The sequence below is a fragment of the Rhinolophus sinicus genome, chromosome 16 (genome assembly GCF_057876585.1).
Source record: "Rhinolophus sinicus isolate RSI-liver-muscle chromosome 16, RSI-T2T, whole genome shotgun sequence".
Lineage (NCBI taxonomy): Eukaryota > Metazoa > Chordata > Mammalia > Chiroptera > Rhinolophidae > Rhinolophus > Rhinolophus sinicus.
The window spans coordinates 118696494-118713335 of NC_142516.1; positions in this window are offsets into that span (position 1 = coordinate 118696494).

Here is a 16842-nt window from a genome sequence, read left to right on the forward strand (position 1 = left end):
TGTAATGTTGTTTTTTTTTCAGTCTGAGTCAAAATGGAAGTACAAAAACTGCAATATCAAGACCCCTACATCAAAATGTCAAGTACCCACTGCAGGATATCAGAGTAGGGAATTACTAAGAAATTGTTGGTTGCATTTGTCTTTTATTGAAGAGCAAGGGCAACAAGAAAATCCAGAGATCACTTTCCTTAAAAAGAAAAATAACTCCTAAATAAATATGGCAAAGGCTCTTTGTAAGAGTATTCTATTCAGAAACCACCATTCATATGTGTATCTAATTAGCAGAATTAGTAGAATGCATGATTTACGTTTTTGAATATAAAATCCAAGGATATTTCTGCATACTGGATCAAAATAGGAGCCTATAATCAATGGTGACTGTGGCAGGACTGCACTGGAGACAAGTGGTTTACAAATACTGTTAATACTTATAGATGGTAAGAATTTCTTTAACTAAAGCAAACAAAAACATGATTCCAGGTATGGCAAGTGCACCAGAAAAAATAGGATTTGGTAAATAGATATTCTTAAACTAGCCTTTTCAGAATTATTAAATTATCGAATACATTATTTGGTATTTCCTGGGTTCTTATTAGAGCTTTCTTTATTGCCGTTATCTCTAAAATTGGCTATTGATCCTCTAAGCCCCAGCTTCAAGATTCTTTCCCTGATTTCCACACTTGACTTCCCCAGCCAGTGTTAATATAAGTTGGAGGCATGGATAAAATTAGCTTGAATCAGTAAATGTGTCAAAAAGGTATAGTCCATGATGAACTTTCAAATAGGGATTCTTCACGGGAATGAAGACCCATATGAAGAGTGAACTAGTGGGAGAGAATGTTTCATGGAATCAAAGAGTTGAGCCTTGTTTTATGAAATATTTAGACAGGCATCTTTTCTTTCCCTTGTTTAACTTCTGTTCCTTTCTCTTAGGACTCAAAATTCCTCCCATGAGTTAATTTGTACTGAATTGTTTTGTTTTCTGCATACCTCTTCTCTACCCCAGTATTTTTATGTAAAGATCTGTACTGGGAATAGCAATGAATGACATGTGTATTTAACAATAGGCATATACTGGGGGTGCCAAAAAATGTATACAGGTGGACACTTTGGTCAATGTTGCTCGAGCAGTAGTTTGCCGTAATCAGAAGTGTCTGGACGCTGATGGTAACCACTTTGAGCACCTCTTGTAATTGCAGAAGTCAAACATGACATGTATTCATCTTTTGTTGTTGGTATTTATTATTACAATTTTAAGTTTTTTCCTTTCTTAAAATGTGTATACATTTTTTTGGCATTGTGTGTGTGCACGCGCGTGTACTAAATCTCCTTTGTGTGAAATAAATCTATTTCACAGATCTTTCATGTGTGAAATAAAGAGATTTGACTAAATTGATTTCTAAAATCTATTCCCACACTAAACTCCTGAGTCCTGAGAAGCTTTTAGCTTTAAAAGCTAAAAGCTTCTGAGGACTCAGGAGTTTAGGGGTTCAGGTTTCTACAAGAGTCTCTTCATTTCCTCCGATAGTCATGAAAGATGAAAGTTTTCCTTGTTACCATCATTACACGAACTTACAGTAGCCATACAGTTAGCTTCTGCTCAAGAATAGAACTGAAGCTTTACACATTAGTAAATTTTCTGCAGGGTCTTGGAAAGCCTTTGTGTAAATAAGATCATGCCTGGGATAATTTGGAAAATCTTCCATTCCATAACTTTCCTGGTTAGCTTAAAAGCTAATGAAATCTGCCAAACCCTACGATTATAAAGCACATGAAGCCTAAATACACACTAACTTTCTATTCAAAGACCACCATCAGCAAGGTGATATTTTTGGATAAGTTCTGTCTTGAGATATAAAAATACATTTTAAAGTTTTACTTAATTGCTAAAGGACCATGCTAATACCATCAAATTGCCTTTTCCCCCTTAATATTTAATTTTCATCGTAGAAAGTTTCCAGACTGTAGATTTTGCGTTTGTTTGTTTTGTTTATTTTAAACCCTGGTTGTATTACTTGGCAGGAGTCAAATTTTGAGTTAGTGTCAATTTAGAAATTCTGCCATGTATAAAAAGGCATTTTACTTTCTGGCCTAATTTACTTGGCCACCGACTATATAGCTTATCAGCCTCAATCTTGTCATTTTGGCTGAGAGAGGGAGATTTTCACCTACATACAGGGTTTTAGCTATATTTGTTATTTTCAAATAGCCAACTGTTAATTTTTTGAAAGTAGGTAATACATGCATACACGTGATACAAAATTTGAAATATACAAAATGACTTACGATGAAAAATAAGTCTTTTATCCCAATCCCCCAGCCACCCAGTATCTTATTAGATCACATAACTTTGGGAGATGGAGATTGGTTTATAATTCTTTATTGTTTTATAACCTCTTGGAAAAGTCACAATAATTGAAAAGTGTGGCAGCATTTTCAACTCTGATCTGTTTTCCTAAATGGGTTATAGTCTCTAATGTTTTCTATGACTTTTATTAATTTAACATAGGCTTATATCACACTTTGTAAATAAAACTTATGGCACTATATATTCTTTGAATAATCACTTCCTTTCACATATTTAGAAAACGAACTGTTTCAGAACTGAAAATGAATATATTCTTTATTATTTGTAAACTCAGGTAGTTCTCTAAATTTAAATAAGCTTTTATTTTAGAATAGTTTTAGATTTACAGAAAAGTTGGAAATAGTAATACAGAGATACCTCATATACCTTGTACTCAATTTTCTTTATAGCTAACATCTTACAATATGATGGTATTTGGAGGTGGGGCCTTTGGGAGGTCACTTGGTCATGAAGGTGGAGCCCTCAGTTGGGATTAGTGCCCTTGTAAGACACATAAGAGAGACAATCTTTCTCCACCATGTAAAAACACAGCAAGAAGGTGGCTGTCTGTAAACCAGGCAGCAGGCTTTCACCAAAAACCTGATCATGCTGGCACCATAACCTCAGATTCCCCGCCTCAAAAAATGTGAGAAATAAATGTTATTTAAGCTACCTAGCCTACAGTAATTTGTTAAAGTAGCCAGAACAAGGCAAGTAGTTCTTCCCTAATGTCCTATTAGGATACCAGTTTACATTTAATTGTCATATCCTCTTAGCCTTCTCTGGTCTGTGACAATTTCTCAGAGTTTCCTTGTAGATGATGACCTTGATTGTTTTGAATAGTACTAGCCAGGTATTTTGTAGGAAGTCCCTTAATCCTAATTTGGTACTTTTCTCATGATTAGACGGGGTTTATGGGCTTAGGGAAGAATATCACAAAGATGAAGTACCATTCTTGTCACATCATATCACAGGCTGTCAATATGACATGGCTAATGATGTTAACCTTGATCACCTGGCCGAGAAGTGTTTATTAGGTTTCTCCCCTATAAATTGACTCCTCCCACCTCTTCACATACTCTGGTCTTTGAAAATAAGTCTCTAAATACAGTCCACACTCAAGGGAAAAAGGAATTGAGCTCTGTTTCATTGAGGGGGAGGAAGAAAATTTACATAAATTATTTGGAATTCTTCTCTATGAGAGTTTTGTCTCTTTTGCACTATTAACATTCAAGCTAAAGCTATTCTAAAATAAAAGTTTATTTAAAGAACTACTATCTCAGTTTACAAATAATCACAAGGCTCTTGGTATATATTTATTGGAAAATACTGGGTACATCTAAACATTTTTATCTGAGATATTTCCATTTTAACTTTAAATGAAGAAGGTAAATGCTAACAGTTATTAACCATTCATTCAACCAATATTTATTGAACATCTTTAGGCAAACTCCTCTTTTAGGCACTTGATGAACACAACAGGGTGCAGAAGAGCCCACGGGACTTGTATATGTGAGGGGCTTGGGGTCAGCAAACATCTCAGAAGGAAGGAGATATCAGGTAATCTAAATTGTATTTGTGTAGATCTTTATATACTGCAAAAATGTTCACTGTTTATGTGTATGTGTATAACATAATATATATATATATGTGTGTGTGTATGTATATATATATATATATATATATATATATAATAGTGGTGGACTGGAAGAGAATAGTTGGTCCCTCCTACTACTATAACTCTGTAGTTTGGTGGCATGAAGTTAAAACAAAACAAACAAAAAACCCACAGTCTTTGGAGACTGACAAATTGTTTGACACCAGTGCCACCCCTAGGTATTATTGTCTGATTTTAGATAAATAACTTTAATTCCCTAAGCTTTATTTTTCTTATTTTCTCAGGGGTTTTGTGAGTATTCAAGCTAAGTCAGCAAAAATGGCTACATAGTATTTTCATTCATCATGCATGCCTCTTTGTAAAGCTATTTTGCATGTTCTTCCATCAAAAGGCAAAGACCATTTTCTACCCTTAAATCTGGGCTTGACCTCTTGTGACCTGTCTTTTGCTAATGGGAAATTAGCGAACATGATACAGAGGCTCTAAAAGAACTTGTGTGTTGGGGTTTGCTTTCTTACTCTTTTCTGGAATCTTACTGGCATGTGAACAAAGTCAGATTTTCTTGCTGGAGGATGAGACTAGGGGAGGAGAACAGAGCTACCCTTGTCAGTATAGATACTCCCAGACAGGTGGGTAAGGCCACTGAAGTAATGTACCCCCCAGCTAGTCTGCTGACTGGCCGCAGAATCAACAACTGACCACAAATGTGTGAATACCATGAAAAGAGGTCTCTTATGCTACAGGCAGAACTCATAATGGGAAGTACACTCAAGATGCAATGAGAAAATCAGTCCTATAAAAATCAGTGGCAGAAGAAAGAAGTGCCCTCCACCCCCCAAAAAAGGAAGGACAGGATAATTACTTGTACTCTGGTAAACTTAGAAGATAATTACCAGAAATTATGGTCTTCGTGTCAACTACACTATTCATTAGTACCCAGTTACTCAAAGTATGTTTCATGTCACAGTAATAGGTGCTACCCGAACAAACCTTAAAGGAAATAGTTCTACATCTTAGAATAATGGCTTATACACTTTTTTTCCCACCTCTGTCTCTACAATCCCAAAACCAAAATTACCCAATAACTAATCACAATTAAACAATATTGAGTTATTTAGTTTATAAGTAAAACTAAATGGATTGAAAGGGTGATAGGATTTAAAACTTAACTTTGTTTCAGAATTCTAGCTATTCAAATATTTCCATCCTATGGTGTATCTATGTTTTCTGTAAGTTTATTAACTAAAATAAAATTTACTTGAACTGAAAGGAAGAAGGATTCTCCCTACCCCACCTGAGTTAAAACTGATTAGAATTCACTGTGTTCTCTAGACATTAGGGAGTGATAAATTGGAGATCTGAAGAGCTCTGGGAACTAATGAGCTAGAATAGAGAGAGTGAGACTACAAGAAGTATAGATGAAGAATAGTTATGAATGTTGACCCTATCCTGGGTGGTAACTATATCAATAGATTATACAATAATTCTATATACTATAGGTTATATACTAAAAGCGGGTTACATTTTTTTTTCTAAACTTTTCTGAATCCACTTTTATGAAAATATAAAACCAACATACTTCTTAGATTTGTGGAATATGTCTGATTTTCAAGGTAAATCTAAATTTGAAAAAGAACACTTAAAAATAATGTTTGAATATTATATATAGAAAGAATTTTCTATGCACTACACAAGAAAACACACACTAATTTTTCATGCATATATGGAATAGTAAAACAAAAATTACCATGTACTAGGATACAAAGAAAGCCTTAATACATTCTGAAGATCAATATCCTACAGATTATCTTCTGATAAAGCACTAAAGCTGAAATCATTAACAGGTGCTTGATTTAAAATACGATGTCTGGAAAATTAACAGCATGATATTAAAAAGCTCCTGAGCAAAACAAAAATAATTTTGAAGACTTTAGAATTAAACAACAATAAAAACATCCCGTGCGAATATTTGTGAAACACAGCCAGCTAAAGTAGTATCTAGAGGGAAATAACTAAGTATTTTAATCAAGGAATAATAAAGATTGACAACTACATCAAAAATTGAATTTTTAGTTTTCCTGAATTATAGTTCATGTGAAAAGGGGGCAGAATAAATGCTTTATTCTTTTTCTTTATTTACTAGACTTTAGAATAACACATAGATTAAATACTAATAAGTCTGGTCTTTGGACGGTGGGATTATATGTGAATTTCCATTTAATTTATACTTTTACTTCTGAAAAAATTTGAATGAAAAATGTTTGACCTTATAATCAGAAAATAATACTTTCCTTTTGAAAAAGCAATAAGGTAATAAAGATGTCTTTGCAACTCAATAAAATTCCTCGCCTCTTCTGAAGTATTAAAACTTTTGTATATACATTCAAAAAATTTTAAGACTGCTCATGAAATCTGAAACTGAGGTGGTCTCTGGCTTTTTTTTTTTTTTTTTTTTTAATGAAAGAGTCTTATATTCAAGTTAAGACCTCTGTTTTACGTCATTTTCAAAAAGAAAGCACCTCTTGTGCTGGGGCATTGGTTCAATACTCACTCAGAAGACTGAACAGCACTTCCTGAATCACCAATGCCTTTTCTACAGAACCTGTGTTTTCCCTAGAGGTTTCCCATCCACACACAGGCAACACTGACAACACTCAGAGGTTATAAAACCTGACAAATCACAGCCTGAGGTGAAACAATTTTTAGAGCTGAAAAATATCAGAGGAATTAGAAACAAAATGTGAATGCAAGTATATTCATTTACTTTATAGCTAAATTTTAATAAGAAAAAACTCAAAATAGAAATATTTTTAAAATCTGAAGACTGTGATTATGACAATTTGCAGTATTGTATTGTTGACCAGTGTCACATTAAGAATATTCTTTCTCAATGAGACATTAAACTTCATAAGCTAATAAAGAAATTACTTTTTGGGAAAATGTAATGAGGGAGTTTTGTTTTTATTTTGAATTTTAAAACTTTGCTTCACTTTTTAGGATGTTCTTCTTTAGGGGACAGAGGTATAGGAGGATTGTCGGTGTGAATTATTGTTCTTTTCCAGACTGGGCTGACAGATAGAACTTGACTAACACAGTCCAGCTTCTGTTGATTTTCTTAAAAAAAAAAAAGGGGGGGGGGAAATTCTTCTTAGTATCTTACAAGGCTTGTCTACGTAATTTAGCTACAAACCCATACCAAAATACTTCTAATTTTCACAGTAATTTTATTTTAGAGAAGTATATGGAAACTATTCAGGGCCTTAATTTTTACTCCCAACTTTATTTTGAAAATGTTTAAATCTATAGAAAAGTTGCAATAACAGCCAATGAATACCCATTTCTACGAGCTGAATCACGTCCCTCCAAACTTTGTATGTTGAAGGCTTAACCTCAGTACCTCAGAATATGACTGTTTTTGAAGATAGGACCTTTAAATCAGTGATTAAGTTAAAAGGAGGCTGTTAAAATGGGCCCTAACCCATACCAACTGGTGTCCTTATAAGGGAAAATTTGGACACACAGAGACACCAGGGGTGCACGGATGACCATGTGAAGAGGCAACCAGGTGGCTATCTGCAAGCCAAGGAAAGGGGCCTCAGAGAAAACCAACCCTGGTGATACCTTGACCTTGGACTTCTAGGCTCCAGAAGTGTGAGAAAATAAATCTTTGATGTTTATGTCACCCTCCTAATCTATGGTAGTAGTCTATGGTATTTCATTACGGCAGTCCTAGCAAACTAAAACACTTACCGTGTTTCTCCAAAATTAAGACCTAGCCAGACAATCAGCTCTAATGCATCTTTTGGAGCAAAAATTAATATAAGACCCAGTCTTATTTTACTATAATATAAGACTGAGTATAGTATAATATAAGTATAATATAATATAATATAATATAATATAATATAATATAATATAATATAATATAATATAACATAATACTGGGTTTTTCATTAATTTTTGCTCCAAAAGACGCATTAGAGCTGATGGTCCAGCTAGGTCTTATTTTCAGGGAAACAGGGTATACACCTCTCTTATAGATTCACTAATTGTTAATGTCTTGCTATATTTGCATGCTCATTCTCTCTCTCATACATACACAAACACATAGATACTGACATATAAGGCACATATATGAGTATACTGCTATATATCCCCACACTTTTGGCAGCGACAGGGGAAAGAGTGAACCATTTGAGTGTTCATTGCAGACATCATGACACTGCTCTCTAAATACTTCAGTAGGCACTTCCCAAGGATCAGCACATTTTCTTATATAACCACATTACAAATTTCACATTCAAGAAGTATAAACAGTGATGCGCTTATTAAATATATTGTCGCATTTAAATGTCCCCATTTGTCCTACTGTAGCTAGGTTTGCTATTGCTGTTGTTTTCTCCAACCCAAAATTTAATCAAGGCACACACATTACATTTAGTTGATAAGTCTCTTCAATCTAGAATAATTACCCAGCTTTTACTTTTTTGGTATTTTATGAAATTAATCTTTAAAGAGCAGTTGTTTTATAGAATGTCCCTCAATTTGAATTTTTCTGATGGTTCTTCATAATTAGATTCAGGTCAAACATTTCTGGCAGGAATACGGCACAGGTGAGGTCCCTTTCTTGGTGTGTCACATCAGGAAACATACATCAAGTTTGTCCCATTACTGAGGATGTTAATTTGACTACGTGGTTAAAATGGTTTTTCAGATTTCACCATTGAAAGTAATTTTTTAAATCGTTATAATTAATAAACTATCTTTTCCTTGGTAGTTTGATACTGTGTGAAAATCATGTTCCCCAATAATCTTTTATCCAATAGTTTTAGCTCACTGATGATTGTTATTAGAATCAATTATTATGGTGATGACTATGTGGCAATTTTTAAAATTATCAGTTGGAATTTTTCTTTAAAAAAGAACTTTACTCTCTCTCTCTCTCTCTCTCTCTCTCTTTCTCTCTCTCTCTCTCTCTCTCGCTGTCAGTATGGACTCATGAATTTATTCTATTCACTTTTTCTAATACATTTCTGTCATTATTCATTTGGATGTTCAAATGTTCCCATATTTTACAAGCAGGAGTGCTATCAAGTTGACTCTGTATTCTTGTCACATGTCCCTATTGTTGAGCACATCTTTGTTTTCTGGCACAAGAAGACATTTGTTGAGACTAATACCATACATGATAAGCTTTCACATTTAGTTGCTATGTCTCTTAGGTATATTTTAGTGAAAGAGCAGGACCTCTTTGTTTTAAAATTATATCGACATATTGAAGAGACTGGTCAAGTTGATATAATGTTCCACTTTCTCAATATGTCCAATTGTTTCCTTGTGATATCATTTAATTTCCTTTATCACCTATATTTTGTGCAATGTGCAAGTGAGATATAGGAATTTTGTTAGCTACAGGGTATTTTTGGAAAGTGCATTTTATAAGTTGTAATATACTTTATATTACATCAAATTAGGAGGTACATAATATTTAGTTGCCCTGCTAGTAAATTAAATAATTACCCTATTATTAAATTAAGATGTAATTTCATCATCTATGTATACATTAAAATGTTTTACCGTATTCACACAATTCATGTTTGTTTCTTTTACAAATTGATATTACCTAATAATTTCAAATGAGATTTTATTGATTTCAGTAACTATATTTAATAGCTTCTTGAAAATACACCCTTAAATATCAGAAAAGTATAAGTAAGAGTGAAATATCGACACATTTTTAAAATTAGAGTCTAAAACTTTGGCTTTTGCCTTTTGCCCCACCAATTCTACATCTAGAAATACTCTACAAACACTTATAAAATTTATAAATGTGATACAGGAGGATATTCAAGACAGGAGTATTTAGTCACAAAAATGGAGGAACAACCAACTGTTCATCAAGAGGGGATTTGATCAACTTAATGTGGAACATATTGAAAAAATACAGCCATTAAAGGCAATTAAGTAGATCTCTGTCTATGCATACAGAATGTTGGGCAAGATTATTTAGTGAGGAAGGCTGGTTTCAGAACCCTATATATAATGCAATTGCATTTATGTTTAAAAATAATAACTGATTGATTAGAGAATGTCTGGAAACATACTCAAGAAACTTTCACAATAAAATGTTAGAGAATAACTTTGACAAAGTTAGACAGCGATTTTATTTTTCAAACTAACCACTTTGAATAAAGATTTATTTGGGTTAAGACCTACTTCTGACTCCACATTTGTCTGGATTACTTTTGCATGAAGTCTCTATGTCTAACACTCCTCAAATTTTTAAGAATAAGAGACAGTCTTTTGCAGAGTTCAGTATTATTTATTCACTGTAAGAAAAGCAAACAAGATGTACTAAGTTTATGTCTGAGTGGGCTGACCTTAATGCATTCTCTCAACAATCTATCTAAACACAAATATAACTTGAAAATTGAAGATTGACCAAAGATACCTGATCTTGTTACAGAAAAACTGAAGCACAGAAATCAGAAAATTTTATAAATCAGAAAACTTGCATCCAAAAAGATAAAAAAAAATTACAATAACAAACAAAACAAAGACTTGGAAAAATTCTCATGACAAATAGAAGGAGAATAAATGAGCCAACCATCATAACAAAATGCATTGCACTTTCTTAGAGGAATAATTTATATTGAATAACAACCATCACTATTAACAACCACCTCTGGCTAAAAGTTCTCATTTTCCAAAAAACATTATATACAGAAACCATTCTTATGTTGATTTTTTTCCCCTGGTTTATTCTATTTTGGAGATTCCCTAATTTAAGGACACACACACACACACACACACACACACACACACACACACACACATAACTGTTCAATTTCAGGAGAATACCCTTTCCGGCTTGTACATTCTTGTCAATGACCTGTTGTGCTAGCCTGCAGGACCTGCTCACTCTTTCTGTTTTCCAGCATAGGTTTGTCCCCTTCTCCTGGGGAAGCACTTAATGAGTCATGTACTCCTGGAAGTGAAAAGAGAACACACCAGGGCCTGTGGTTCTGCTGACAGTTTCCAGTGCTCCTGATTGTTTTTGGTTTTCACATTGAGTTCACCTCACCTTTAATGAAAGAGAGATTTATTTCTTTTTTCCTTTAGATTTTTGGTCATCTTCCCCAAATTAACTTAAGGCTCTGTCTCTTAAACAGGAAAGTCAATATTCATTCAAGTCAGGAACATGGGAGTAAGCATCTTTTTTAAAAGTAATTCTTGATATATTTGGCAAAACCTGCATCCACATTCAAACATTGTTGATTTGTTTATATATGAAGTCTGACAATTAAGTTCTCGAACGGTTGCTATGACGTTGCTAACCTTATTTGGTATCAAAGGGATTATCCGTTATGAATTTGTACCAGCTGGACAAACAGTTAACCAAGTTGACTATTTGGAAGTGCTGAAAAGGCTGCGCAAAAATGTTAGATGACCTGAACTTTCGCCCACAATTCATGGCTCTTGCATCACGACAATGCATCAGCTCACATGGCACTGTCTGTGAGGGAGTTTTTAGCCAGTAAACAAATAACTGTATTGGAACACCCTCCTTACTCACCTGATCTGGTCCCCAAAGAATTCTTTCTTTACCCAAAGATAAAGGAAATATTGAAAGGAAGTCATTTTGATGACATTCAGGACATCAACGGTAATATGATAACAGCTCTGATGGCCATTCCAGAAAAACAGTTCCAAAATTGCTTTGAAGGGTGGACTAGGCGCTGGCATTGGTGCATAGCTTCCCAAGGGGAGTACTTCAAAGGTGACCATAGTGACATTCAGCAATGAGATATGTAGCACTTTTTCTAGGATGAGTTCACGAACTTAATTGTCCAACCTCGTATTTTAAAAACTAAACAATTAAGTAATTTCTGGCCACTTCCGGATATGACAAACAGACATCTTCCCTTTGTAGATATGATTGCTGAGTTAGCAATAGACACATGTAGAGCCTCCTTTTGTTATATTAACTCAACTGCACAGGCACAGAGTGCCCCCGAATTTTCCATGGACTGTGATGTTCAAACACACTGTAATGACTCAAGCCTCCTTACGGCACTTCCCTAAAGAAGTTTTGCTGTGCATCTCACCTCCTCAGATTTCAGCATACAAATGGAAATTCACCTAACAAACATTCCCTCCATCCACACTCATGTAAATTCTCTGTGGTTTAATTTAATAGAATTTACCTCTCTACCCAATGCAATTTTAACACAAAAACAAATACATTTCTACTTTGACTTTATCTCTGTGGGCTATTTCCTTGTATTCTATCATAAGGAAATTAGTCCTTGGGGAAACACACAGAAATGATAATGGAGCAATTAGATAGCTCAATAAAATACAAAGGAATTTAATTCAATCAGCAAACAAGGAGTGCAATCCCATTAAATACAGTACTAGTGTATAGTGTATGGAATATTATCCCAGCAATTGTAAGTCTCCTGATACACCACAAAGCACATTCACGTTAAGGTGCTTTAATGGCCTTAATTAGCAGATCTGCAAAAAATATGTGAATCAAACATCCCTAGGTCATTTTTATTTTGACCTCGTAATGGTCTATATTTCTGTTTTACTTTCTTGCTGTCTTCCCTTGCAGCTCACTGTTTATTTAACTTCTAACAAAATGCCTTTCTAGCCTCAAAACTCTTCTGAAATTTGCCTCCCTAAAGAAAATGCCTCAGATGTCGCAACCAGTGGCTGATTTTCCTTTTGTCTGTCCAGGCTCCCCTGCCCACCAGCATAATGATGCCATTAACTACGTTATCTTTATAAAACCCATCTGCCTGGTTGCTTTGTCTCTCAAGTCAGTGTTTCCCCCTTAATCCATGTATCGCCCCTTCTATCTTCATGGCTCCTCTTGTAAACTTTGCCCCACTTGGTGAACTTTCTTTTTTGGGTCTGATCTTGGTCATCCCATAGTCTCCTGGTGTTTGAGTAAAACTCTAAAAACTAAATTTCAAACCCCAACCTGTCTGCTTCCCTCTAGTCCTTGCTCCTCATTCTCAGCTCTTTCTGAGTCTTGGAATCTTCTGGAAATGAACAAATCTCAAACTGAGCTCCAGGTTGACTCTCCCTCACATTCTGCCACATTGACCTCAGAGACAAGAGACTCAGATCATTAGGATCATGACCAAGACCTTGCCCTTTAACCTTAAAACCCAGTTTGGACCATTCTATTGAGCTACCTGTCTTTACTCCTCCTGCTTCACTTATACTGTCACCTTGGTTCATTCAGGTTCACAGAAGCTTTTGAAAGATCCACTATAATAATTGAATTAATCCACTAAATTTGAGACTTTCATTGTTCAATTTCTAAATCTAGTATAACTCTAGCCTCCTTTATCTGATCCCTATCTTTTAAGTTTAACTTTAAGGTTTGGCTGCCCAGTTTTAAAAAAATATCTAGTAAATATAGTTTTGAATACATAGTTTTACTTGCACTTAAAATAGATGTGGAAAGAACAATACATTTTTTTAATGCTCGTGTTTTATTATAAAAAGAAAATTTTAGATTTGAAAGACAGCAAAGTGTAAAACAATTATTCTCTATGTATAGAAATGGCATAAAATCTTATATTTAACTGTATTAGTTATATTTCCCTATGAGCTTTATTATTATTATTTTTTATAACATACATATACAATGTAAACTCCATGAGAGTAGGTGCTTTATCTCCAGCAACTACAGAAGTGACAGGTATTTAGGAGGTACTCAATAAATATTTGCTGACTCATGATTATATAATTCAACTGCTATAAAAGGGTGTAAAGTATAAAGTAGTTTTTCCTTCTATCTCTCCAGATACCCAGTTTCTATCCCGAGAGGTAATCATTACTTTACCAGTTTCTTTTGTATTTCTACAGAGATATTATAAGCCCATATAAACATGTGTGCATTTATGTAGATAGGCGGATGTATGTGTGTACGTACACACCATAGCCATCCTTTTTTTCTCCCTTCAAATAGGAAAAATCTATACACAATTGTTGTATCTTACTTTTTGCATCTATTAAATTTGGGGGTCATTTTTGGTCAACTCTTTTGTATAAAAATGGCATAGTATTCCTTGAATGAAAATGTCCTCAATTTATTCGGCCAGTCTGTTATTAGGGCTATTTAGACTACCAGGATTTTGTTATTTTAAATGTTGTGATACATATCCTAGTGTGGATACCATTGCTCATATGTGCAAGTATCTGAAGGATAACATCCAAGAAGTGGAACTGCTGGATCAAAGAGTGAATGCTTTTAAAATTTTAATGGATATTGGCAAATTCCCTTCCAGAGACATTATACTGATTTATACTTCCATTAACAATGTATAAGAGCACCATTTTCCTTCACACTAGCCAACACAACGTTATCAGATTTTTAGATCATTACAACTTAAAGCTGAAAAATGCTAACACATTGTAACTTTCATGTTCTTTATTTAAGTATAAATGAAATAAAACGTATTTTACTAATCTCACAGTTTAAAGATATTTGTATTTTCATTTTTATATATTGTCAGGAACTCTATATATTATCAATGGATTTTTACTTTTTTATAATGTACTGTAATTTGTCATTACATTTCCTCACTTTCCAACCTCGTTGGCTTTGCATTTGCAATGCTCTCTTCTTGAAATGCCTTTCTACAGCATTTCCTTAAATCTTAAATTGGAATCTTAATTCCATATGCACAGAATATCTCCAGGTGGTGGTGGAGTGAAGAAACTGTTAACAGGGATTATGCCCATTTACCCAGAACTGTCACTGCATTTACTCTTGAATTTTATACAAAATTTATATGTAACCTATATGCAAGAAAACACACACATTAATATACACATATTCATAATTCACATTCTTGTCTTTCAAGATATCACTTGAATGTAATTTTGAGCTGAAAGTTGTTTTAAATCTTAACTGTTATTAATACTCATGGAAATTAACTATATATGCTTATATACATATAAAAATGTATAACATACACATTTGTATAGAAAAGTAAAAGTATTTCTTCTGCAGTTTATTATCTTCGTGATTGGGAATCTGTGTCTGATTATTCTTTGAATTCTGTCAACATACCTAGCACACTCCTTAATCAATGTAGGTACTTAAAAGCTGTTTAATTCATTTAGCAAACATTTATTGATCTGCTGTTCTATAAAAGTATCTTGGTAATCGCTGGCAATACAATCTACAGCCACAACCCTTGTCCTTAGAGATTCCAGTTAATGATGAAAATAAACACGAAGATAAATAACTTTAATAGGTTCAATTGAGATATGGGACGAAGGTAAATGATAAACATCAGGTGATTATCTATCTAAGCATTTTCCAAATATTGAGTCACGTAGCACCTTCTCATAATGATTTTAGTTGATCACCACAAAAGTTTATAGGATAATGATTTGTTGCAGAAAATATATTATAAAAAGTAATAATTTTGTGAATATTAATTTAGTCTGAGGTTATGGTAAACATTTAATTTTAAGAAGTCAATCATAGAGAAAACCATTAAGTAAATAAGAGTTTAGAAAGAACATAGCCATCGCAACATGAGTGAAGCAGAGATAGGGATGAATGAAGTTTGGCACATGTTGATCTTTCAGATGCCAACCAGTTACACACTGCATTGGTATGATAACGATAATTAAATATGAGACTAGCTTCTTTTTTTTTGAGGGTTTTCCCTGTATCAAGCATTACATTACGTACTTTATGGTATCTGTCTAATAGGAGAAATTTCCCAAAGAGATGTATATTTTCTTGAATAAACAGAGGCTGACAGAGGTTAAATGGCACACAAAACTGAAAATTTAATTATTTAATTGCTATACAATGACACCTAGGTGCCAAATATTAGAGGAAATAATAACTGATATTTCTGACCTCATAAATTTTGAATTTGAGTTGGGCAAACAAATAGTAGATGAATACACACCATTTATGAGAGGTGGTGTGAAAGGCTGTAATGAGCACTATGACAGGAGAACAAGTAGGGGTGGGAGGTAAGATCAGAGAAGACTTCCTTCAGGAGGTGATGTTAAATTTTACTCTAATGAATAGAAGTTAACAGGGCACTACACAAAGGAAACTTCAGGTGGAAGGTCCTGAGGAAGGATATAAAAAAGAAAGCCAGGGTGGTTGGGTACAGATAACTTCATAGTCCCACAAACAATGACAGAAGAGTGCCAATGTTTCCACAGCCCTGACTAGAGCAGGTTGTCAAAATTTTGGATTTTTGCCAATCTCATTGGTAAGAAATGTTATGTCAAAATAGATTTATTTTGCATTACCCTTACTATGAATATCTTTGGTTTTTAGATATGAAGAATCAGATAAAAGGTTACCAGCAGATTTCAAGCACATGAAGCATAGAAGAACATAGAAGTATCATATGCAATTCATTTTTTTTAATTTTTGGTATCTGCTACATGTCCTGTCATATCTGGTCATCTATCTGAAAGAGATTTTCAAATATATGCAGGGGAAAAAAAAGAAAAAACACGACACAAAGATATTTACTGCAGCACTGTTTGTTACAGTGAAAACCTGACAGCAACTGAAATTCACATTAATAAGAAAATGGTTATAAAAAATCTGTGAGATATATATATATATATATATATATATATATATATATATATATATTATAGAACACTAAGAAGCAGTTAAATGCATGAAGTTTGAAAGCACAGAAAAAAAAAAGGATAGAGCTATTACCTCAAGGGCAAAGTGGCATAAAAAAGGAGGGGAGCTGGCTTGTCTTTTTGGAGAGTCTCACTGAGATGTTTGTGGGTGAAGTGATGTGACATCAGGGATCTGGTGCAGAGTACTCGAGTAGGGCAGGACTAGGTGGAG